Source organism: Amblyraja radiata, chromosome 22, assembly GCF_010909765.2.
Source record: "Amblyraja radiata isolate CabotCenter1 chromosome 22, sAmbRad1.1.pri, whole genome shotgun sequence".
Lineage (NCBI taxonomy): Eukaryota > Metazoa > Chordata > Chondrichthyes > Rajiformes > Rajidae > Amblyraja > Amblyraja radiata.
Window position 1 is genome coordinate 1,974,624 of NC_045977.1, and position 26,123 is coordinate 2,000,746.

Genomic DNA, 26,123 nt, shown 5'->3' on the forward strand with positions numbered 1-26,123 from the left:
ATATATGCCTTGAAGGTTTCCCATAATAGCGTTGCAGAAATACCCGGCGTGTCATTTATTTCGAAAAAAAGTTTTATTTGTTCTTTTATATACTCATAACCCTACGGGTTATTTAATATATGTACATTGAATCTCCAAAAAGGTTTTATACTCGGCATTCCCTCAATTTTAAGTATAAAAGTCAATGGTGAATGATCAGAAATAATACTATAATGATATGATGGTTTATTCGTGTACGGGATTAATTTTGTGTCCAATAAAAAATAGTCAATTCGCGAATAAGTTTTGTGAACTGATGAATAAAATGAGTATTCCCTACTGCTTGGATTTGCTATTCTCCAAATATCAGCTATGTTATTATTTTTTATATAAGTATTTAAAAATTCACAGGTCTTAGTTTTAACAAGACGCTTCCCTAGCTTTATTGATTTATCTAAGTATGGATCTATAACACAGTTAAAATCTCCCCCCATTATTATATTTTGATAATTATGCTCTGCGATTAAATCTATTATTTTCCTAAAAAATTGTGGGTTATCAAAATTAGGTGCGTAAATATTTATCATAGTTAATGGTGTATTGTAAATTTCTCCCGTGACTATAACATATCTTCCCTCTTTATCAGATATAGATTTCTTTAATTTAAAAGGTATACCCTTCCGAATTATAATAGCCGTGCCTCTTGCTTTAGAGGTGAATGAGGAGGAATAGGTTTGACCTATCCAATTTGCCCTTAATCTGATCTGAGTTTGTTGTTTCAGATGTGTCTCTTGTAGGAAAGCAATATCCATATTTAATGATTTTAATTGTGCCAGAATTTTACCCCTCTTAATTGGCTCATTCGCACCTCTGATGTTCCAACTACAGAAGGTGAGACCTCCGATATTTATTCGACTATTATCTTGCATTGGCTATTATTACCAGACTGTATGATTCATGTGATGCAGCCAAGTACCTCGGAATCCCGAATCCAGAGTTGTCCTTCATAATTTCTACAGTACTTCTACATCTCCTGACAATATTAAACATAATTAAGGGAAAGAGAAAAACATAAAATAAAGTGTACATAAAAATTGTTAAGTCGTACAACACATAATTGTGAATAAACAAAAAAAGTGAATGTAATTTATCAAAAAAGCGATAAATTACAAAAAAGCCACCTAAGGTATCTAGATTTGTTTTTAAATTGACCTCCGTCGATGAGATTATGCACTGGGCCTTCCGGTGGCTGCTATGAAGCAGTGAAGGCAGCTGCACTGAGCTCTCCTCCAACAAATTGTGTTTAAAGTCGACTCCCATGCCAGGATCGAGTTAAAAAATCTTATCAGGTTTGCTGAACGTCGAGGGTACTGACTCCATCAAACGGTACGGTGGATTTGGGATTTAAAACGATCTTATCGTAAAAACTGGAGGAGAAAGAGAAGAGGTCAGAGAGGACCCAAGAAGACTACAATCAGTTTCCAGGTCCAAAAAGCTCTGGATGAGCTTGAAACCACCCCGGAACTCACTTTTGAAAGTTTGGAAGAGGAGCTGGAACCTCAACAACCTACAAGCGATATGGCTGTGAGAAGTGATACAAAGGAGAAAGAAATGAAACGCTGGGAAGAAACGGTAAGAGCTAATATTCTTAAAGATATTACTAAAGATCTTCAGAAGCAATTTGCCAAAACTTCTCCACTATGGAGGGCAATCTTTCTAAGAAAATTTATAATAGCTGCGGCGAAGTAAAAGAGCTTTATGTAGCCCTGAACCAGCAGTTTAAAGATTTGGAGTCCAGGACGGCGAAGGAATTGGAAAGTATGCAGAAAGATTATAACAATAAACATGACACCCTGCTGAAGCAATTAACAGACTCGGAAAAATTGATGGAAGAGATGGATGGTGAAATGGAACAGATGAGCCAAGAAATACAAGGTCTGAAAAAACAACACGATACTAATTGGGAGCTAACGAATAAACTGAATGAGAAATGTCAAGATTTAGAGGCCAGGTCAAGGAGGCAAAATCTGAGAATAGTAGGAGTTAAAGAGGGTGCTGAACACGGCCTTCAAATGCTTGATTTTATTACTAATCTACTTAAAGATGTTTTCAAACTTCCAGAAAAACCAAAGATAGATCTGGCTCATCGAGTGGGTTGCTTCCAAAAACATGATAATGCTAAACCAAGGCAAATCATTGTAAAGTTCCTGGATATTTCAACTTTGGTAACTCTATTAAAGAAGATAACCTATGGAGAAAATCTTACATTTGCTGATAATATCGTAAGATTCTACAGGGATTATCCTCGGGAAATTTTGGCAAAAAGACGCGAGTTTAAAAGGGCAAGCAGTATTTTATATGGACATTCTGAAGTTCGTTATGGCGTGATCTATCCAGCGAAAATGCTAATTACGTTTAAGGACAAGCAACGCTCATTTACGGACCCGGACTCTGCTTGCAAATACGCCCAGGAGATTTTAAACAAAATTCAAGGAGGAACAGAATAATAGACATTTTATCCGTGGAACTTTGTTTTTTCTGTTTCAATTAAGACACTTAGAACGCTTCAGACGGTTACCAGACAGGCTTATCTGGCAAGAATGTGTTGTTTAATAACAGAGGCCGAATTAAACTTCTGAACTGAAAGCACAGATGGAAGCTCAAGGTCGCAAGCTCGTCAACAAACCCCTCAGCACGGAGAACTATGAGACCGTCTCCTTTTGAAGTGGCCATTATGAGGCATCTGTTCCACACTATATGACCTATTTTTCATATATATAATTAACTAACTAATTAACCACTTGCACGCAATAAACTCAACTAACGTTAAAGGCGTAATGTACTATACTAACACGACTAACTATATAGCAGGAAGGATGGGGGAGGTTAGACATATATTTTAAATACTAAATACTAATTATGAATTAATTAACATACAGGTAAATGAAAAGTGTCATTATTGACGAGGTACTTTAACCCATAATTTCTTTAATTTTAATCCAAATCTTCTACCTTCCCTTTTATTTTATTCTATTTTAAACTGTTCAGCGATTAATTGACCTGATATGATAATTTTGGTAACAATTAGAGGGAACCGACTAACGTTGGGTCAAATTCTATTAGAACCCTTTTTAAACAATGGAACAACATGTGCAGTACGCCAATCCTCCGGCACTATTCCCGTTTCTAATGACATTTGAAATATTTCTGTCATAGCCCCTGCTATTTCTACACTAACTTCCCTCAATGTCCTAGGGAATATTGACTTATCCACTTTTATATTTTTTTTAAGTGTCAGAACTTCCTCTTCTTTGTCCCAAGACAACTCTTGCCATAATTCTGACCTTGCCTTGAAAGACAATTCCCCATATCTCCAAGCCTGTCTCGAAGGCAAACGTGGCTAAAATACTGGACCTGGCTCAACACACTTCTGACCAAATTCCAACCTTCTTGGAATACTAGTAATGTCCAGTTTACCTAGTTAAATGCCTCTGAGTAAATGACAATGTCTCGATCATTTGTGTATTGTACAACCAATTGTAAATCTTACCAACTTGTTCGTGGTCACTTAGTTGTAAAGTAACTCTGGTCAGCTTTCATGCTGCTACCAGCTTCACTGAACCGCTTACTGCTGATGAAGCCGTGGGGTGCATTGTCCCCGAAACTATGAAGCCTTGCTCGTCTTTGGCCTAATTGGTACAACAGCTTATGTTTCGTCCTTTAAGTTTTGCCTGTGGAATAGGTCTTACCAGAATAGAAGTTTTGGCGGGTGGCTCTAACGTCCGCTGATAGCGGTGTTCACAGCATTGTGTTGGGATGGCAACCTTGCTGCCAGGAATAGTACCTCTGACACGTGCCCTTCATCCCTTGAGGTATGCTCCATGCTTATACCCTCAGCCTCGGCATCAGGTTTACACTGACCCAGCATGTTCGCCTCCTCCATAAGGGAGACATTAAGCAGCCCTACTACAAGGCGCTGCCCGCACGGCCTCTTCAACAGGCCCACCCTTCAGGGTCAGAAATGCCCCGGTAAACTCACATCTTCCATGAGGGAGACATTATGCAGCCCTTCTACAAGTGCTCCTGCCATACATTTAAGCAGCCCTATTACAAGGCGCTGCTGGCGCGGCCTAGAGCAATAGCCGGCGCTGCCATAGGTTCGGCATCCACATTAAGCAGCCCTGTTACAAGGCACTGCTGGCACGGGCTCTCCCATCTGCCCAACACTGCCATAGACTCAGCATCCCCTTTAAGCAGCCCTGCTGCTGGCGTGGACTCCCCCATAGTCCCACACTGACACAACTCCTGCTGTTAGAGTGTATCTAGCTTTAGCCTCCTCTCAATAGGGTTCCATCCTGGCCATGCTCCACATTTTTTCACCTTACCGGAAGGGAACCCTCCCGGCACCAGGGCTGACCACTTTGGTCGGTTTACCCCATATCTTGGGGACCTCTGTAGTCTGGGCACCGCATTGCTGGTGGATTTCCCCTCCCCCGGGAATCCCAGCACCCATATATATATAATCGGAGGGAAAAAACCCTACGGCACCAAGGCTGACCGTATAACCCCTTTCCTGGGGATCCCTGCGGTCTGAGAGCCGCATTACTACTGGATTCCCAGCATCTATATGTATAACGGGGAAAATCCTCCCGACACCTGGCATCTATATTAATATCTGAGGAAAAACCCTCCCGACACCTGGTCTACTGGAGGTCCCCTCTCTGGGAACCCCAGCATTTATATTTATCGGAGGGAAAACCCTCCCGACACCCGGTCTACTGGACGTCCTCTCCCCGAGAACCTCAACATTTATATTTATACTAGACTAAGTGGGACCCGTTGGGTCCCATGTTCACACGGGAGGGCTGGTCCCCTCGACGCAATATTCCACCTCTCCACCAATTCCAATATTGGTGGCCAGTGGGGGGGCTTTCTGGATTGCTGGTATGGGCTCATGGGGTGGCAGCTCAGTCCCTCAAACCTGATCTGCTGGCAGCTCACTCACGGCTGGTGGGCTGGCAGTTGACTCATGACTATTCCTTGAAATTCCATTTCAAGCAGGGTGCAAGTCCACCAAATTCAAATCCATGTTCCTACCATTTCAAGCAGGGTGCAAGTCCATCAAATTCTAATCCATGTTCCTACCATTTCAAGCAGGGCTCAAGGCCACCAAATTCAAGTGCAGTTTCTTACCACTATGAGCAGGGTGCAAGGCCACCGAATTTAAGTGCAGTTTCCAACCACTTCAAACAGGGTGCAAGGCCACCGAATTCAAGTGCAGTTTCATACCACTTCAAGCTGGATCCAAGGCCACCAAATACAAGTGCAGTTTCATATCACTTTCAGCAGGATGCAAGGCCACCAAATTCAGTGCAGTTTTATTCCACTTCAAGCAGGGTCCAAGGTCAACAAATTCAAATGCAGCTTCATACCATTTCATGCAGGGTGAAACCACCATAAAACCACACATAACACAAACTCACAGTTCAGTAGACATTCAGTGTGTTCAGTTGATTCCCAGCTCAGACAGAGTCATGACCTCCCCCTCCCCCATCATGCAGAGACTGAGCCACACCCACACGTCCGGATTTTATAACCCCTCCCCCACCCACCGGAAAAGGTGTGGCTTTCAGGGCGTGATTGACAGGAGAGAGATTCTCAACATTTTTTAAACACTAATAACACTTTTATTTTTCATTGATGGGAAGAATTCTCTGCACCTGCTCAGCGGAGGGGGGACTGAGTAAGATGGCCAAAAATCACAACCGTAAGTGGAGAGTTTTATCTAAAATCAATATATAGTGCAAACAGGAAGTAAGTGCATTTGCAGTCGTGTCTTTTAACTTCAAGCCAAATCACCCAAGCCACCATTTGCAGTAAGTACTGCCTTTCAACCTCAAGCCAAAGCTCCCAAGCCACTATTTGCAGTAAGTAATGCCTTTCAACTTCAAGCCTAAGCACCCAAACAACCATTTGCATGCAGTGTCTTTTTACTTCAAACAAGCCATATTTTCATTTTCAAACCACATCACAGTTGTGTAGAAATCTGTTCAGTGTTATTCAGAGCTCAGAGAGACGTGACCCTTGGCTTCATCCATCATGCAGAGAGTGAGTGAGGCACACCACTTCCTGGTTTTATAGTCCCTCCCCCTCCCTCCAGCAGGGGCAGCAGAAAGAATGGTGATTTTTTTTTAACTTCAAGCCAAAGCTCCCAAGGCACCATTTGCAGTAAGTATTGCCTTTCAACTTCAAGCCAAAACACCCAAGCCACCATTTGCAGTAAGTAGTGCCTTTTAACTTCAAGCCAAAGCTCCCAAGCCACCATTTGCAGTAAGTAGTGCCTTTCAACTTCAAACCAAAACACCCAAGCCACCATTTGCAGTAAGTAGTGCCTTTCAACCTCATGCCACCATTTGCAGTAAGTAGTGCCTTTCAACTTCAAGCAAAGCACCCAAGCCACCATTTGCAGTAAGTAATGCCTTTCAACTTCAAGCCAAAGCTCCCAAACAACCATTTGCAGGCAGTGCCTTTTTACTTCAAACAAACCATATTTTCATTTTCAAACCTCATTAAGGGTTCTCACAGTTGTGTAGACATTTGTTCAGTGTCATTCAGAGCTCAGAGAGACGTGACCCTTGGCTTCATCCATCTTGCACAGAGTGAGTGAGGCACACCACTTCCTTGTTTTATAGTCCCTCCCCCTCCCTCCAGCAGGGGCAGCAGAGAGAATGGTGAATTTTTTAAAAACATTAATATCGCTTTGATTTGTCATCAATGGGAAAAATCCTCCACACACATAAGGCGGAGGAGGGCTCTGTGCGAGGTGGCCAAAAATGACGGCCGTAGGTGGCGGCGTTCTGTCGGACATCGCAGCACTGTAGGCCAAAAGCGGTCAAGATCAGAGATTTAATAATATATAGATTGGAGGGAAGCCCTTCCGGCACCCGGCTTACTGGAAAGTCCCCTCCCCGGGAACCCCGGCGTCTATGTGCCTATCGGAGGGAAACCCTCCCGGCATCCGGAACGCCTGGAAATCACTGACCACCCTGTCAGCGACCAACTTCGCAAAACCCAACATTCCCAGCTATCCGCTCCCGGTGAGAACCGAGGTTTCCCCACAGTTCCCTCGTCGGTCGTCGTGAATCGTCCAGCAGGAAGCCTCTGGAACAAGAGGTTCTTGCAAGGAACAAAACAGGGAAGAAATACAAGCTTATCTGAAGATTAAACTTACCCGCTGTAGGAGCTCCTGCTGCTCCAACCGGTCGCCATCACCAATGCGTCTGACGTAATGACGCACGTGCGGCTGTATGGGGTTCTTCACGTAGTCACTCACATGACTCCGAAGTAAAATAGAGTGAGGAATGTTATTTCAATTTACAAGATATACATCAGCTGGGAAGGTGGTCCTGAGAATTTAACTCTGAATGTGTACTTTGATATGTCAAACCAGAGCAGGACTTACACAATAACGGGTAGAGCCCTGGAGAGTTTTTTAGTTTAGTTTTAGTGTTTGAGATATAGTGAAGAAACTGGTCCTTTGGCCCAGCGAGTCCACGTCGACCAATGATCACCCAAACACTAATTCTGTTCCTCACATTCGGGACAATTTACAGAAGCCAATCAACTTACAAACATGCACATCTTGGGAATGTGTGAGGAAACTGGAGAACCCAGAGAGAACCCATGCGGTCACAGGGAGAACGTGCAAACTACATACAGGCAGCACCCATGGTCAGGATTGAACCGGATCTTTGGCGCTGTAAGGCAGCAACCTCTGCGCCACCGTGCCACTGAGTGTTGCAGGTCAGAGAGATCTGGGAGTAGAGGTAAAGGGTTCTTTAAAAGCCGCGTCAGGTGGATAGTGCAGTGTAAGTTGGCATTTGGCAAGCTTTCCTTCATTGGGGAGAGTATTGTCGAATGCCCAGAGTGGTTTATTGTTATATCTCCTGAACCGGAGCAATGAGATTCTTACTTGCACCAGCACAAAAGATATGTAAACATAATACCCAAAACATCACCCATTCTTCTCTCCAGAGATGCTGCCTATCCTGCTGAGTTACTCCAGAATTGTGTGTCTATCTTCGGTGTAAACCAGCATCTGCAGTTCCTTCCTACACACTCGTATCAACCTCTGCAAAGAATGTGAAAAACCCTTTACAGCCAACTCATAATGCACTGTTGCAAATTACGACCATTTATATGAGATAAATGGGAACATTGGTTAAAACATTGATAATACCATAAAGAACAATATTTATAAAATGAAATTGCAGCCATTTGGTGTCCAACCTGTGAAGATGTCCAGGCCTGATGTTGAATAGAACTATTTAATGTACAGTGTAGGTACCCAGGTGTAGGTACACCTGGGTACCCAAGACACAAAGGAGGATACTTCTTCTTGCGTTTGAGGCAGCAGATGTCCGCAGCAGGGCGATGCCATCTGGTTTGACATCCATAGGTGCCCGCCCTAAAAAGGACGCATGCTGCGGCGCTGCTGCTGTCTCTGTTTGTTGTTGTTTGCCTGACTGAGGTCAGTTAACTGGGCTCACCGCGGGGAGGTCGACAACATGAGACTAAGAGGAGGATAGAGAGAGGCTGTTATAAAACGAATAACAAATACTTAGCTATATACAGATGAGTCCAGACTTCATCCAGTTAAATTTAGTTTCCTTTGACTTTATCAAGCACAGACATTCCTGCATACACATTCAAATTTTGTGCACTTGAAGCCTGTGCCAAATGTAATCATTCTCCATGCAAAGTTTTCAACACAAGTCCATTATAGATATTTAATTTATTAAAAAATTTAATAAAAAATCTTCAAATACTTACCTTGGGAGGATAAAGAATCCTTTTCTTGGATTTAGAAGCAGGCGGACAAAGTGATCAATTGATTGAGAGAAAAAATGTTATTTTTCTTCATTTCTTCATAGATCCAGAAAGATCATGCACTAATCTTTCTAGTTGATCTTAACATTGTTAATCTAAGAGACAAACGATGAACTACATGCAAGAGAAACGCTGACCTTTTGCATCTCAATGACAGACTGTTGGAGCTGGTCACGTTACAGAATCTGGCTGGCAGTCATTACCATTCACTGCATCTTAAAGTTTACCTCTGGAATGTTAAGGGCTTTGGTGTATGACAAACAGTGGAGTCAATTTTAACCCGATTTGGTTAAAAGAAATAAAAAAATTGATACCAAATAGGTGAATTTGAGATATATTCATTTAATATCATAAGATTTTGATTTAATTCTCTCCCAAGCAGAGTGGTGACAGTCAGTACACCCGGTCCTTCTCGCCAGAGATGCTGCCTGTCCTGATGAGTTACTCCAGCATTTTGTGAATATCTTCGGTTTAAACCAGCATCTGCAGTTCCTTCCTAACAAAGGAGAAATATGAAATCTGAAGACAAGGCTCCCGCTGATATTTTGACCAGGGGACTGCATGATGAAGACATTGAGTCCTTGTTGACGGACCAAACTGGTGGAAAGAAGTATCAGGTGCAGAATGGACTGAAGCTGGTAAGGTTTTTTTTGCATCCCTGATGGCTCAGGGCCATTTACACTTCTGATTGGTGAACTCTCTGAGTTTCCATCTATGTTCCGGCAAACTATATGTTCCCGATGTTGATGTTGGGGGAGTACAGAATCAGGGGTCACAGTTTATGAACAAGGGGTAGGCCATTTAGGACTGAGATAAGGAAAAACGTTTTAACCAGAGAGTTATGAATCTGTGGAATTATCTGCCAAAAGGGAAAAAGAGGAAATTCAGAGTCTCTCTGAGGATCCTTCAGTGCTTCTACTCTGGGGCTGTAGAAAACATCTTGTCCAGCAACATCACAATCTGGTTTGGGAACAGCTCTGCCCAGGACAGGAAGGCTCTGCAGAGAGTAGTGCGTTCGGCCGAACGCACTGTGTAAACTACACTCGCCCCCCTGCAGGACCTATACACCAGGAGGTACAGATCCAGAGCCAGCACTGTTCCAGTTGCTACGGTCAGGCAAATGCCTCCGCTGCCATGCTGTGAAAACAGAGGATGAGACGGAGTTTCTTCCCACAGGCCACCAGGACTGTAAACTCTTTTCTCACCAGGGACTAATTTAGTGTACTAATTTACTGTTGTGTTGTGTCTTTTAAAGATAAAATATTTTTTGACATAAATACTGATTCTGTTCTATTCTGTCCTGTAGTTTTTGCACCATCCGCAGGCATTGCTACTTTCATTTCACTGCACATCTTGAATAACACACAAGTACATCTAGGATGGGAAAAGGAGAAAAAGAACAAAGTGAACAATATAGTGTGTATGAAGGAATTGCAGATGCTGGTTTAAACCAAAGATAGACAATAAGTGCTGGAGAAACTCAAAGGGACAGGGAGCATCTCTGGAGAGAAGGAGTGGGTGACGTTTCCGCAGACTGACCTCTGGGGGAAGGAGATAGATAGTTAAGGGAGTGTTAAGGTGTGAAAACAGGGCAAAGGGAATGGAGATCAAGGAACATTTAGAATAGATTATTGTTAGTTGGGACAAGGTAACATCAAAGCAAACAGGTATAAAATGTAGTTGGAGACAGTAGGACTGGGAGGAGAACTAGGAACGGGCAGGGAATGGAGGGAGAAGGAAAGCAAGGGTTGCTTGAAGTCAGAGAGTCAAAGTTCATACCGGGGTGTAAGATGCCCAAGCAAAATATGAGATGTTGTTCCTCCAATTTGTGCTAGGCCTCACTCTGACAATGGAGGAGGCCCAGGACAAAAAGGTCAGTGTGGGAATGGGAGGGGGAGTTAAAGTGCTGAGCAACCAGGAGATTAGTTAGTTCAAGCGGACTGAGCAGAGGTGTTCAGCGAAATGATCGCCGAGCCTGCGCTTGGTCTCACCGATATACAGGAGCCCACACCTGGAACAGCGGAAATAGTAGATGAGGTTGTAGGAGGTGCAAGTGAACCTCGCCCTCACATGAAAAGACTGTCAGGGTCCTTGGATGGAGTCGAGGGGGGAGGTATAGGTGATGCATCTCATGCAGATGCAGGGGAAAGTACCTGGGGAGGGAATGTTTTTGGTGGGAAGGGACAAGTTGACCAGGGAGTTGCGGAGGGAACGGTCTCTGTGGAAAGTGGAAAGGGGCGGTGTTGGGAAGAGAGGAAATAGAGTGATAGGGTCAAACAGCACAGAAGCAGGCACTTCAGCCCAACTAGTCCATGCCGACAAAGATTCCCCATCCAAGCCAGTCCGATTTGCCCATATTTGGCCCATGTCCCTCTGAACCTTACCTATCCATGTACCTGTCTTTTGACTGTTGTTATTGTACCTGCCTCAACTATCTCATCTGGCAGCTCATTCCATGTACCCACCACCTGCTGAGTGAAAAGGTTGCCCCTCAGCATCCTAGTGAATCACCTTAAGCCTATGTCCTCTGGTTCTTGATTGCCCTACTCTGGGTAAAAGACGTTCACCTATAAATTCCACTCATGATTTTAGACATCTCTACAAGAACATCCCTTAGTCTCTTGCACTCCAAGGAGTAAATTCTTAGCCTGTCAAATCCTTCACTTTAGCTCAGACCTTCGAGTCCCTCAACATCCTCATAAATCTTCTCTGTACTCTTTCTAGCTTAATAACAGTCAAAACAGTTAACTCTATGTAGAGCCACAGGAGATGGGCAAGTTCCTCAGTGAATATTTCTCCTCTGTTCTTACCATGGAGAAAGACATGAGGACCAGGGAACTTGGGGCAGTCAATGGAAATTACTTGAGAGCAGTCAGTATTATGGTTAAGGAAGTATTGACAGTCCTAACGTGTATAAAGGTAGACACATCTCCTGGGCCTGATAAGATATATTTGAGAACACTGTGAGAAGCTAGAGAAGAAATTGCAGGTGCCCTGGCTGAGACTTATGAGTCATCATTTAATATGGGTGAGGTGTCAGAAGGTGGCAAATGTTGTGCCTTTATTCAGGAAAGGCTGTGGGGAAAAGCTTGGGAATTACAGGCCTAGTCTAATATCTGTGGTCAGGAACTCACTAGAGAGTATTCTGAGGGGTAATATATACATGCATTTAGATGGACAAGGGCTGATTAAGGAAAGTAGACAAAAATGCTGGAGAAACTCAGCGGGTGATGCAGCATCTATGGAACGAAGGAAATAGGCAACGTTTCAGGCCGCAACCCTTCTTCAGACTGATGCAGAGTGGGGGGGGGGGGGGGGGGGGGGAAAAACAAAGGAAGAGGAGGAGCCAGAGGGCTGAGGGACAGCTGAGAAGGGGAGAAGACAGCAAGGGCTACCGGAAATTGGAGGTCAATGTTCAGGCCACTGGGGTGCAGACTGCCCAAACGGAATATGAGCTGCTGCTCCTCCAGTTTCCGGTGGTGCTCACTCTGGGAATTGGGGAGGCCCAGGACCGAAAGGTCGGATTCGGAATTGAATTCCGTTTGGGCAGTTTTTGTCCACCTTTGATTTTCCAGCATCTGCAGTTCCTTCTTGAACTGATTAAGGATAGTCAGCATGGTTTTGTACATGGGAGATTGTGTCTCACGACTTTAACTGAGTTTTTTGAAGATATGACCAGATGAGAGCAGAGCTGTACATGTTGTACGTATATATGTACTTCAGCAAGGTATTTGACAAACTTCTGAATGGTCGACTGCTGTGGAAGGTGAGATTGCATGGGATCCAGGGCGAGATAGCTGACTGGATAGTAAATTGGCTTCATGGACGTTAACAGAGGATGGATGGTAGAAGGTTGTTTTTCAGCCTGGAGTCCTATGAAGAGTGGTGTACCTCAGGGTTTGGTGCCGGCCCCCATTGCTGTTTGTCATCTATGTAAATGATTTAGATGAGAATGTACGATGCATAAATAATAAGTTTGCAGATTATACAAAAGTGGATGGTATTGTTGATAGCGAAGATTGTTCTTAAAAATTGCAGCAGGATCATGATCGGGTGGGCAGGTGAGCTGTGGTATGGTTGACAGTTTAATGCAGATAGGTATTAAGTGTTGTGATTTGGGAAGTCTAATCACGGCAGGACCTACACAGTGAATGGCAGGGCTCTGGAGAGCACTGTAGAACAGAGTTTTTTTTAGTTTTTGAAATACAGCACAGAAACAGGTCCTTCGGCACATTGAGTCTGCGTCGACCAATGATCCCCGCACACTTACACCATCCTACACACACTAGGAAAAATGTACATGCTAAGTAACGTACAAACCTGTATGTCTTTGGTGGTTGGGAGGAAATTGGAGACCCGGAGAAAACCCGTGCAGGTCATGGGAAGAACGTACAAACTCCGTACAGCACCCATAGTCAGGATTGAGCCCGGGTCTCTGGCGCTCTAAGGCAGCAACTCTGCAATTGTTCCACCGTGCCACCTGAGTGTCCTAGGAGTGCAGGTACATAGTTCCTTGAAAGTGGAATCACAAAAAGATTGGATGGTCAAAATGTTATTTGGCACCTTAGCCTTCATCAGTCAGAGTATTGAGTATAGAAGTTTGGGTGGTCAAGGTACTGTTATATAAGATATTGGTAAGGCCACATTTAGAATATTGTGCTCAGTTTTGGTCACCCTTTTATGAGAAAGATATTGTTAAGCTGAAAAAGGTGGATATAAGATTTAATGAGGATGTTGCCAGGACACGAGGGCCTGAGGTATAGGGAGATGTTGAGCAGGGTCCTCAGCACCCTTTCCAATGTCTTCACATCCTTCCCATATGCGGTGATCAGAACTACAAGCAATACTCCCAACCAATAAAGCCAAGCACAGAGTCTTTACTACTTGTGTGGCCATATTCAGGGAGTTATAGATTTGGACCCCAAGATCACTCTGCACATCGGTTCTGTTTAGGGTTTTGCCATTAATGGTATATTTTCTCCTTACATTCCACCTCCCACCACCATGATGCAGCTCTATAGGACGTTTGGTTAGGCTGCATTTGGAATATTGCTTGCAGTTCTGATCAACCCATATGGGAAGGATGTGAAGACTTTGGAACGGGTGCAGAGAAGGTTTACCAGAATGATCTGCATTCGGGGGTTATTAGCTACAGGGACAGATTAGACAGACTTGGATTGTTTTTTCTGGAACTCCAGAGGTTGAGGGGAGACCCAATAATAAAATTATGAGACATAGATATGATAGGCAGTCTTTTCCCAGGATTGAAAATCAAATACTAGAGGGCATAGCTTAGGGTGAGAGGGGCAACGTTTAAAGGAAACATGCAGTACATAGTTTTTATACATAGTGGTGTCTGCCTGGAACATGCTCCCAGGTGAGGTGGTGAAGACAGATATGATGGTAGCATTTAGGAGGCTTTTAGATAGACATATGGATCAGCAGGAATAGAAATATTTGGCTTAAGTGCAGGCAGATAAGAGTTGCTCTTGGTATCTTGTTCAACATAGGCATTGTGGGCCAAAGCACCTGTTCCTCTGCTTTACTGTTCAATGTTATATGTTGTTCTATGATCAGACAAGGATACAGTTGCAGATGGGGGTGCTGAATCCTACATCCAGCATTTTGGAGATGAGTTTGTTTGGAATAAAGCAGTTGAAGGTAAAGTTATAGTCAATAAATAGGAATCTGACATTGGTGTTTTGTTGTCTAGATGTTCCAGGGATTAGAGTAGACCAGCTAAATGGTATCTGTCATGGACCCTTTGCAGCAGTTAATGAACTGCAGTAGACCAAGGGTGTTTGGGTGGCTGGAGTAGATGTGCACCGTGACTAACCGCTAGATGGTGGGTGATAAAACCACCAGATGTCAGTCATTGAGACACTATCTTTTTTGCTCTTTAGGTTCAGCATGATGAATGACATTCTTAAAGCAGATGGGAACCTCAGATTAATGTAGGGAGACATTAAAGGTATCCACCAATAACCCTGTCAGCTGGTCCACGCTAGTGCTGATGACACAGCAGGGGACCCATCTGGGCCAGTTGCATTCTGTTGGTCGACTCTCAGGAATCGACAGGACTCAGGATCTCTCTGGTTGGAACTGAGAATACAGGTGTACCCGAGGCTGTTGAGGCAGGTGATGTTATTCCACTGATCTTCTGTTCAGAGTAAGCATTGAGCTTGTCTCGGAGGGACACATTGTTCCCAGAGATTCAATCCAACTTCACTAAGCAGCCAACTGTAACTTGCAATCCTTGGCACTCTAATAGCCAAGCAAGCGTTGTGAAATCACCTGCAATATGCCATCCTGCCTTTTCCTCTGAAAACCTCCATGTACAAACCCATAATTTGTGTGGGATGCTTGGAACCAATTTAACATCTAACACAAATGAGGCAGTAAATACTCAATTGCCTTTAGCAACTGGGTTTTGGGTCAAATCTCTTCTGCTGTTGCATTTTTGTTGGAAGAATACAGTGAAGCAATGTAAAATGAAGGATACTGTTCTGAAAGAGATTCAGGCCTCACATCATCTCAGCCCTGGGTTCAATCCTGACCTTGGTTACTGTCTGTGTGGAGTTTACACGCTCTTCCTGTAACTACATAGGTTTCCTCCGTGTGCTTTGGTTTCTGCCTATACCCCAAGATATGCTGGGTTGTAGGTTAATTGGCTTTGGTATATTGTCCTTAATATGCAGGGATTCAATAAGAAAGTGGGATAGCATAGCATAGAATTAATGTGAACCAGTGATCAATGGTTGGCATGAGCCAAAAGGCCTGTTTGTATGTAGTACCTTTAACTGTAACAAATAAGGTTAACTCAGGGTAAGGATGCACAATGAAAAATGGAAGGGCAGGCTGAGAAAGTATATACAGGCATTCACAATTCTGGACTTTATCATTAGAGATATAAAGTATAAAAGACAAGGAAGTTGTGATTAACTATTTTGAAACACTCATCCAGCCTCAAATGGAGTGTTGTGTTCAGTACTGATGGCTTCAGAATTTAGATTGCTTTATCCCACTTTCTTTTTGACTTCAATCTGATATTCATTATAGGATATATTGATATAAAGGCATTACGAACACATATTCTGAAATGAAGGTCCTCAATCATTTATCTAACTATCTATACTTAACTAAAACTCTCATCTTGTCCTCTTCCAGTTTGTGTTGATTTTATATTTTTTGCCACCTTACTCACCATTCTCCTCTGCCATAACACCATTCCCATAACACCAAGCGTATCAAGTTTTGTTCCAAACGGTGGAATATTACAAAAGTTATGAAGGTTTAAAAATCGTACGATCAGCAGATTGGTCTTCTCTCCTGTCAGTCGCCGGGATGGTAATGCCCCTTCCGGCACCCGCTGTCAATCACCAGGGCGAGGAGAATAAAGCCCCAGAGGCCAGGCTGAGTGAGTGAGTCGAGAAGCCATCAAAAGCCATCCGGAACCAGTCCAGAAGCCATTCCAAAGCCACCCAGAGTCCTGAAACCGCCACGGAGTCGGAGAGCCTGGAGTGTGGATCAACCGCGAGGCCGACTGCTTCTGACTGCGAGGCCAACTGCTTCTGGGGAAGTGAGGAGTGAGGGAGCCTGGCATGGTGGGGCCCGGCACTGGTAGGGCACCCCACCCCCGCCCACATACCCCTTCCTGCCCACACCCTCAACTCCACCCCCCTCCCCTCTCACACTCCCCCAGCGGCAGGCCATGGCAGCGGCAGGCCATGGCAGTGCTCCCCCCAACAGCCCCTGCCTGAGGCCGTCCCCTTCCCCTGGCTGTAGGATGCTTCCCCCCCCCCCAGCCCCTGACAGCCCCCTCCTGAAGTCGTCCCCTCCCCCGCTGCAGGACGCTCCCCCCACCAGCCTACTCCTGAAGCCGCCCATCCCCAGCTGCAGAATGTTACCCACCGGTTCCCGCCTGAAGCTGGAGGGGATGACAATGGTAGGCACGGGCAGTTGTAGGTCACGACAGCAATAGGCAACAGTAGGCCACGGCAGCGGTAGGAGTAGGCAGCAGCAGTGACAGTGGTAAGACCACAGCAATGGAAGGCCACGGCAGAAATAGGCCATGGTAGAGCTCCCCCCGCTCCCCACCAGTCCCCGACAGGCGCCGCTTGAAGACGTCCCCCTCTCCCGGATGCAGACGCAACTAGACCCCCCACACTCCCCTCCCCACCACACAAACCCCTTCCCCCACCGGCCCCCAACAGCCCCCTGCGTGAAGCCATCCCCCTCCCCCAGCTGCAGAAAGCAACAAGAGATGCACCAAGAAAGAATGGTCTGAATAAATCTCATTTTTAACGTTTAAATTGTTGTTATATTTTAAGAGTTATTCACATTTTAATAAATCCCCTTTTCACTTGCCGTGCCCGTCAGCTGCACCTGCGCAGTTCTACGTCACAATCGGAACACAATGTGCGGGAACGGGTGCGCCACCAGAGAGCCGCGAAGAGTGGATGGGTGGTTGAGGGGGGATGGAGTGAGTGTGGGACGGCTTCAGGTGGGGGCCGGTGGGGGGGGGAGCATCCTGCAATGGGGTAGAGGGGGCGGCTTCAGGATGGGGCTGTTGGGAGCCAGGGGGGAGCGTCTACAGCAGTAGGCCACGGCAGTGCTCCCCCCACTGGCCCCCGACAGACCCGCATGAAGCAGTCCCCCTCCCCCGGCTGCAAAACGCAACAAGAGACACAACACATACACACCTCACCTCCCACCCCACACACCCCCCACACCCACACCCCCTGCCCACACACACACCCACTCCCCTCCTCCCCTCCCACCCCACACCCCCCTACCCACCCTTCCTCTGCTCCCACACATGAAGAGGAGGGGGAGGGAGTGCTGGGGGATGAGGGGAAATGACCCACACCTGCGCAGTTAGGGGCTGTGGGTTAGTGGTGGAATATTGCATTGGGGGTATGGGTTGCGTTTGGGGAATGGTTGAGTGGTGGAATATTGCATTGGGGAACGGGTTGCATTGGGGACCAGGCCTCCTATGTAACTGGGACCAAACGGGTTCCACTTAGTCTAGTACTTAAATAAACTGTCATCTTGTCCTCTTCCAGTTTGCGTTTCTTTTACCTTTGCGCAAAAAATGGTAGCCGATAGTGCTACAATTTTTTACCACCTTACTCGCCATTCTCGTGTGCTACAAGTGCACCAAGTTTTGTTCTGAACGGTGGAACATGACAAACGTTATTAAGGTTTACCAATCGTAAGATCAGCAGATTGGTCTTCTCTCCTGTCAGTCGCCCGGACAGTAACACCCCTTCTGGCACCCGCTGTCAATCACCGGTGCGAGGAGAATAAAATACTGGTGGCCGGGTTCAGTCAGTGAGCCCGAAGCCGCCCCAAAGCCATCCCGAAGCCGCCCCGAAGCCGCCCATCCCCCGAATTGGTGAGCCCCGAAGCGGCGCTGAGTGCGGGGTGCCCGGAGGCAGCGCTGAGTGTGGGGAGCCCAGAGATGACGCTAACTGCGGGGAGCCTGAAGGTTCTGCGGAGTGCAGGGAGCCTGGAGGCGGCCCGGAGTGCGGATAGCCCGGAGTCGGCCCGGAGGTGGTCTTAAGTGAGGAGTGAGATTGGGTGGGGATTGAGGGAGCCAGGCGCTGGTGGCGCCAGGTGCTGGTGGGACACACCATCACTGTCCACACACCCCCATCCCCTTCCCCTTGCACATCCCCCCAGTGGCAGGCCACGGCAGCGGTAGGCCACGTAAGCAGCCCGTGCCTTAAGCCATCCCCTTCCCCGGTTACAGAACGCTCCTGCCGGCACCCTACAGATACAAGTCCATTCGGCCCAAAACACCCATACTAGCCCTCCAGAAATCCCCCCCCCCCCCCACTGGCCTATGCCTGAAGCCTTCCTCCCACGCGGTTGCAGGATGCTCCCCCACCGGCCCCCGCATGAAGCTGGTGGGGAGCAGCAGCGGAAGGCCATGGCAGCGGCAGGCCACGGTGGCAGTAGTGGTAGACCATGGCAGCGCTCCCTTCCTCACCGCCCCCGACAGCCCCTGCCTGAAGCCGTCCTCCTCACTCCCGCTGTAGGACGCTCCCCCCCCCCCCACCCCACCGCCCCCAACAGCCCCCTCCTGAAGCCGTTCCCCTCCCCGGCTGTAGGATGCTCCTCCAACCCAGACTCCGACAGCCCCCTCCTGAAGCCGTCCCCCTCCCCCACTGCAGGACGCTCCCCCCGCCCCCAACAGCCCCCTCCTGAAGCCGTTCCGCTCCCCGGCTGTAGGATGCTCCCCCAACCCAGACTCCGACAGCCCCCTCCTGAAGCTGTCCCCCTCCCCCACTGCATGACGCCCCCCCCACCCCCCTGCCCACGACAGTCCACGCCTTAAGCCATCCCCCAGCTGCAGGATGCTCCACCCCCACCCCCCCCCCCACCAGCCCCGACAACCCCCACCTGTAATCGTCACCCTCCCCCTCGCCCTGCTGCAAGGCTCTTCCCCCCCCCCACCAGGCATGATAGCCCACGTCTGAAGCCGTCTTACTCCCCCGGCTGCAGAATGCTGGACTAGCGCAGGAAACGTCCATTCGACCCACAACAACAGAAATATCCCTCCACAAACAAGTCCCTTTGGCCCTCAACACCATGATGTACGTTCGGAAGTATGGCAATGCTTCATTCTTCATTTGCAATCTGAACTGGAGCAAGCTGCGACAGTGCCTCTTTCACAATCAGCAGCCGTGTGATAGAGCAGACTTGATTGCAAGAGTATTCAATCTGAAAAGAAAGCTATTCATCAAGTACCTCACTGGACCACATGATCTCTTTGGCAACTGTATGCTTTTGTCTCCACTGTGGAATATCAAAAGAGAGGCCTGCTTCATTTGCACTGTCTGCTGTGGCTTGACGAAGCAACAAAGCCAAGACCAAATGATTTTGACAGATTTGTGCAAGCTGAAATACCAGGCCCGCAAGTAGATCCTGAGCTTCATGAATTGGTACTCAAGCACATGATTCATGGACCATTCTGCAACCATACCTCTCCATGTCGGAAGGATGGAAGATGCAGTAAGTGATTCCCAAAGCCATTTATCGTGAGCACAAGGTGTGGACATGATTCAAATGTTCAATACAGGAGAAGATCTCCAGACATGAGAGGATTTCAGGGACATCAAGAGGGACACTGGCATCGACCTATCACCTGATTGGGTGGTGCCCTAAAATGCTCAACTGTTGAAGTTGTTCAAATCTCCCTTCAACGTTGAGATTCTCCTTTGTAAAGTCGGTCAAATACGTGATCAAGTACACCTTGAAGGGAAGTGATCAAGCAGCTTTTAGAGTTAACAGGCATGACAAAATTACACAGTGCTTGACTGGCAGATACAATGGTCCATCAGAAGCAGTGGCATCAATCCTTGGATTTCCAACCCATGAGAGGTAGCTCGCTGTCTTTTGACTCCAGGTACATCTACCACAAGAACAACAAGTCATTATCCGAGTCGATGCTGCTCAGCAATTGAGCAATGATGATATGGCAAGTGCGACTATAACTGAATTCATGGCATTGTGTTCTCAAGAGCCATTTCCAAGAACACTCTATTATGCTGATGTTCCCCCATTTTACACATGGAACAATAAGAGATGGCAAAGAAGGAAGGTTGGGGAGAGAGTGGAAGATCTTCCAGGTGCTTTTGAAGCCAACATTCTGGGACGAGTTTATACCATGTCTCCAAGATGTGGTGACCTCGACTACTTGAGACTGCTTCTAAAACACGTAAAAGGGCCAGTATCCTTCGATTTATTGAAGACACATGATGGAGAAATTAATCCTTCCTTCAAAGACGTCTGCAGACAAAGAGGTTTGTTGCAGACTGACGACCATTGGCAACAAACAATGGAAGATGCTGACAAGACAAGACAAGAGATTTGTTTGTTGTTTTGCTGACGAATACCAAGTTCAGCAATCCTCGACAATTATGGGATCACTTAAAGAATTCAATGTCTGAAGATTACCTTGAAAAAGAAGGGAGAACAATGAGTGATCCTAATATCATGATTGAAGAGAAGCATCATGATCAGGCTCTGTTGTATATTCAAGACAAGCTTGAGAATCACAACAAAACAATGGAATGCTTTCATTTGCCACGACCAAGAAATGGAAGGATGCACCTTGATGGTGACAATCCAGAATTGCTGTAGGAATTGCAATACAATAGAACAACAGCAATTTGTTGAGGAGAATGAACCTCTCCTGAATGCTGAGCAGAGAGCAGTGTATGACCAAGTGTGCAACTGCTTGAAAAGGAATCTTCCTTCAATGTTTTTCATTGATTCACCGGAGGAACAGGAAAGGCATTTATCAACAATTTGATCCTCTCCAAAATTAGAGGCCAAGGTGATGTGGCTATTGTTGTAGCATCCTCTGGGATAGCAGCTACATTAATGCGTGGTGGAAGAACTGCACATTCTCGATTCAAGATGCCGACGATACATTCTGCAACATTGACAAGAACTCTAACACGGCACGTTTGATGAGGCAAGTGAAACTCATTGTTTGGGATGAATGCCCAATGATTAGGAGAGAGAGCTTTGAAGTGGTGGATAGAACTCTTCAAGATGTACGCAGCAACATTAAGCCTTTTGCCGGCATTCTTACCATTGTTGTGGCGATTTTCGATAACTCCTTCCTGTAGTAAAAAGGGGAAGTTATGCTGATGTTGAAAATTCCTGCATAAAGAATCCTACTTCTGGACACTTTTCACCAAGTTTCAATTGCACACAAATATGAGATTGAGAGAGGGAGAAGGTGACTATTCTCAAATTTTGTTGAAAGTTGGTGAAGACGACATTTTAAAGAATGAAGATGATGAAATTGAAATGCCACAAGACATGGTTCTATCAGCAAAAACACTAGAGGATTGTATTCATTTCATCTATCCCGCATTTGACAATCCTGCAGAATTATTCTCCGACAATTATATCTTGGTTGCGTACAACGATACGATGAGAAGGATCAATTCGACATGTATCACACGCTTCCATGGAATCATTATGGAGTATTTTTCTTTCAATGCTGTCGCTGAGGGAACTAATGCTACTCACTTCCCAACAAAATTCTTCAATTCACTCGAGATCAACTGGGCTGGATTACCACCACACAAATGGAGTTGAAAAAAGGATCTACAATCATGTTAATGAGAAACTTGGAACCCCCAAAGCTATGCAATGGAACGAGGATGATTGTGGAAGAACTACACAATAATCTGATTGTAGCAAGAATCACAACATGGGAGCCTTCAAAGATGACATTGTTCTCATTCTTGGGATAACACTCAATTTGACAGAAGGCAAAGACATTCCCCTTCAGTGGAGCCAATTCCCCATTCAGTCAAGTTTTGCCATGACGATCCATAAAGTGCAAGGACAAACCATGGAGAAAGTGTTGATGTACGTCGAGAAACCGGTATCTCAGCATGGACAACTATATGTGGCTCTTAGATTCAGATTCAGATTCAGATTCAATTTTAATTGTCATTGTCAGTGTACAGTACAGAGACAACGAAATGCATTTAGCATCTCCCTGAAAGAGCGACATAGCAAATGATTTGAATAAATAATAATAAGTGATAATAAGTGTCCGGGGGGTGGGGGGGGTGATTGGCAGTCACCGAGGTACATTGTTGAGTAGAGTGACAGCCGCCGGGAAGAAGCTGTTCCTGGACCTGCTGGTTCGGCAACGGAGAGATGAAGGAAAATGTCAACGTTTTTCTGAAGGGTGGAACAACGATCAAGAATGTTGTCATTAAACACGTGCTTGGTTGAACAATGACTTCTGAGGGTAAATTCTCTGATTTTCTTCAAGTTAAAATTTGACCACTCAATAATGTCTCAATATTAAAATTATGTGTCTGTTTCTTCATTAACAGCAAAGAGACATCGAGACGCAGAGAACAGCAGAATGCAACAAGCGACGCAACAAGAAATAACTGAACTGAATAAATCTCATCTTTAACATTTAAATTGTTGTTTTATTTTAAGAGACATTCACATTTTAAGCTTTAATAAATCCGTTTTCCACTTGTCGCGCCTGTCAGCTGCGCCTGCGCAGTGATACCTGCGTGTTCCCGTCACAATGGGAAACCAATGGGCGGGAATGGCTGCGCTGCCGGACAGTCGCTAACAGTGGATGGGGGGGGGGGGGGTTTGAGGGTTATGGAGGTGAGTGTGTTGGGGAGGGGGGAATGGCAAGGGGCGGAGTGGGGAAAAATGGCAAGGCCAGAGTGGGGGGTGAGGGGGGGATCAGGAGCATCATAACGGGAACCTGTCAGCTGCACCTGCGCAGTTGGGGGTTATGGGTGAGTGGTGGAATATTGCGTTGGGGGACCAGGCCTCCTGTGTAAGACCCAATTGGTCCCACTAGTCTAGTAAAAAAGATAAATTAAAGAAGCCAAAAGTACATTTTTAAGAGATGGCTGAGGAGGATCTTGTAGAAGTATGTAAAATAGTAAGATTAAACGAGAAACTTACCAGTTTGAAGTTCGATCTGTATTTTATGAGGAGTTACGATGAGGGATTACGTGAAGAACCCGCTCAGTGCGCAGGCGCGGCATACTTCCAAGCAGCGGTGTGGAATCACAGATAGACACAGTTATTTTGAAGTAAACATAGTAAAGATAAGGAGACATCAATTTATTAGTTTGATCCATATAATGAGGGTGGGAGCGGACGGCACGTAATCCCTCATCGTAAATCCTCATAAAATACAGATCAAACTTCAAACTGGTAAGTTCTCGTTTAATCTTACTATTTTACTTCGGAGTCACATGAGTGACTACGTGAAGATTTCAAAGCTCTGTGATTTCAAACCGTGGAACAGTTTCATTTCACTCACTGCCGAAGTTCTTGAGGGAGGACGTGTTATCGTAATCAACCAATGAGTCTATTTGTAAGAAAAACACAAATGGTATTTTTTAAACAATAACAACAAAGAATTAAGTAGCTCCCCTGGGCTTAAATTAAATATTTGCAGTCGTAAATCTTTACTGCAAATATAAACCAGGTTTTGCCAACGGCTTATTATAAAATTCTGAATGGTCTTTCCCCCCCCCCCCCCCCCATCCTGCCTGTAGCCAGGATGTGGTCTATAGGCATGTCCATTCTTTAGCCGTCGACATGGATGCTGCCCTGGTGGAATAAAATTTGTACATGTTAGTGTTTATCCTAGCAGTTTCTAGCACCTGCTTGAGCCATCTCGCAATGGTTTGGCTCGTCACCCGACCATAAGGTTTTTGTGACTGACCCACAAGGCTTTTCATATCCCTCGAATGTTTTGGTTGTGTCTATGTAGGATAGTAGGTGGGTCATGGCACATAACCGTGGTTCTGGTGGGTAAGCCACGACTGGATTAGGTGTTCCTGGTCTGCTCTGTTTGATCAGTCGCGGGATAACGACAGATCTGGTCTGGAGCTGTGATCATTGGTGTCCAGTCGCAATAGGTGTAGTGACTGGACCCTCTGAGCGGATACAAGTGCCATCAACATGAGCGTCTTTAGTGTAGCTTGCTCGAAGCCGGGAATCTGGCTGGTGGCCATTCCCTCAGATATGTCAGGACCACACTGATATCCCAAATATGGGTATACCTGGGTTAGGGCTTGCTATTGTAAATGCCCTTCATCAGTTTTACCACCAGTGGATGGGATCCCATCGCCTGTTGTCCTGGCGCTGGTTTGAGATAAGCAGAAAGAGCACTCTGCGCTGTGTTGATGGCACTGTAGCTGACCCCTACATCGTGGTGTAGATAGGCCAGGAACTCCAGTATGTTGGGTGGCTGTAGCTGTGCGTATGCTGTCCCTGTTTCCTGGCAGTACTTCTCCCTTTTTGATGCTGGTAAGTACTGCCTCTTGGTGGATGTCGAAGGGATGCCGACATGATTATGGTTTGTTTGGACAATCCCAGTTCCAGGTAAGGTCTGTTCAAACTTGCAACCCAGGCGTTTAATTTTCTCATGGCATGGGTGTTTAGCTTACCTGGTAGGTAAGTAGCTGATAGCCAATATGTCTTTCGACACAACATTGCCAATCATGTTGACCAATTTGTCGCATGATAATGATTTTATGCCACCCATATGGTTAATATAAGCCATCATCGTAGTATTTATCAATTTGTAACCGAACATGCAAGTGCTGCATATTAGATACATATGCTTTTAAACCATAAAAGGCGCCAACATCTCTAGATAGATAATGCCCAGTGTAAGTAGTAATGATGACTCTAGGTTAGTCCATCTACCACCTGTGCTAGATATGGAGTTAGTCGCTCCCCAGCCTTGAGCACTGGCATCGTTTGAGTAACTAACAGTAGGGTAGTGATAAAGATAGGGCTGAAACTATGCCAAAGTTTTCTGCCCACCACTGTAGCTCTGATATTGCTTCAGTGGGTAAGTTCATGACACGATCATAGTGACCTGTATGTGTTTTATTGCCTGACCTTGCTCTCTGTAAATTTTTTGATAGTGCAAAGGTCGAATTGTGTAGCCGGAAATGCTGCTACCATTTCCCCAATACTCTTGCTACTTGTCGACTAGTTGGTCGCTCGTTGACCATTAAATGTTGCATGATTGTGCTAATTCACCCATTTTTTGCCTTTGGCAAGGTAACAGTCATATGGACTGAGTTATTGTGAAGCCAGGTAGTCCATGATAGTGGATGGCTTCAACTGGATTATCTGGATGTAGGACGAACCCCAGAGTTTCGAGGAGCTGTTTTGTAGCTGATACTGCTGCCACAGCCAATTCCATCGTTTTCCCTACTATCAGAATATCATCAGATATGCCATGACAATATGTTTTTGTTTTTCTTAGTATTGCCATGGCTGGGTTCATATTTTGGTGAATCAATCTTGGGGTGAAGTTCAGCCCATAGGGCAATGCTTTTGTACCATCCAGATAGATTTTAGGTATCTGCGATGATACTTGTATAGGGACTAGATAGTAAGCATCTTTAAGATAAATGCTTGCCATGAAGTGTCCTTTGGAATCAGTTGTTGGCGGCAGTAACATATGTCTCCATTTTGAAATGTATATACTTAACAAATTGTTTAGTGATGTTAAGTCAATGATGATGCGACAGCCACCATCTTTTTTGGTTTTAGTGAATATATTCGATACAAATTCCAAAGGTTCATGTTGGTCTTTTTTCAATGACCCCCCTTTGTGATAAGTCTCACCAGTCTATGCTTGTCACTCACGTTTATCTTTGATCGGACTAGGGGAGAAAATACCCTTTGGGGTCAATGTTGAACTGGCG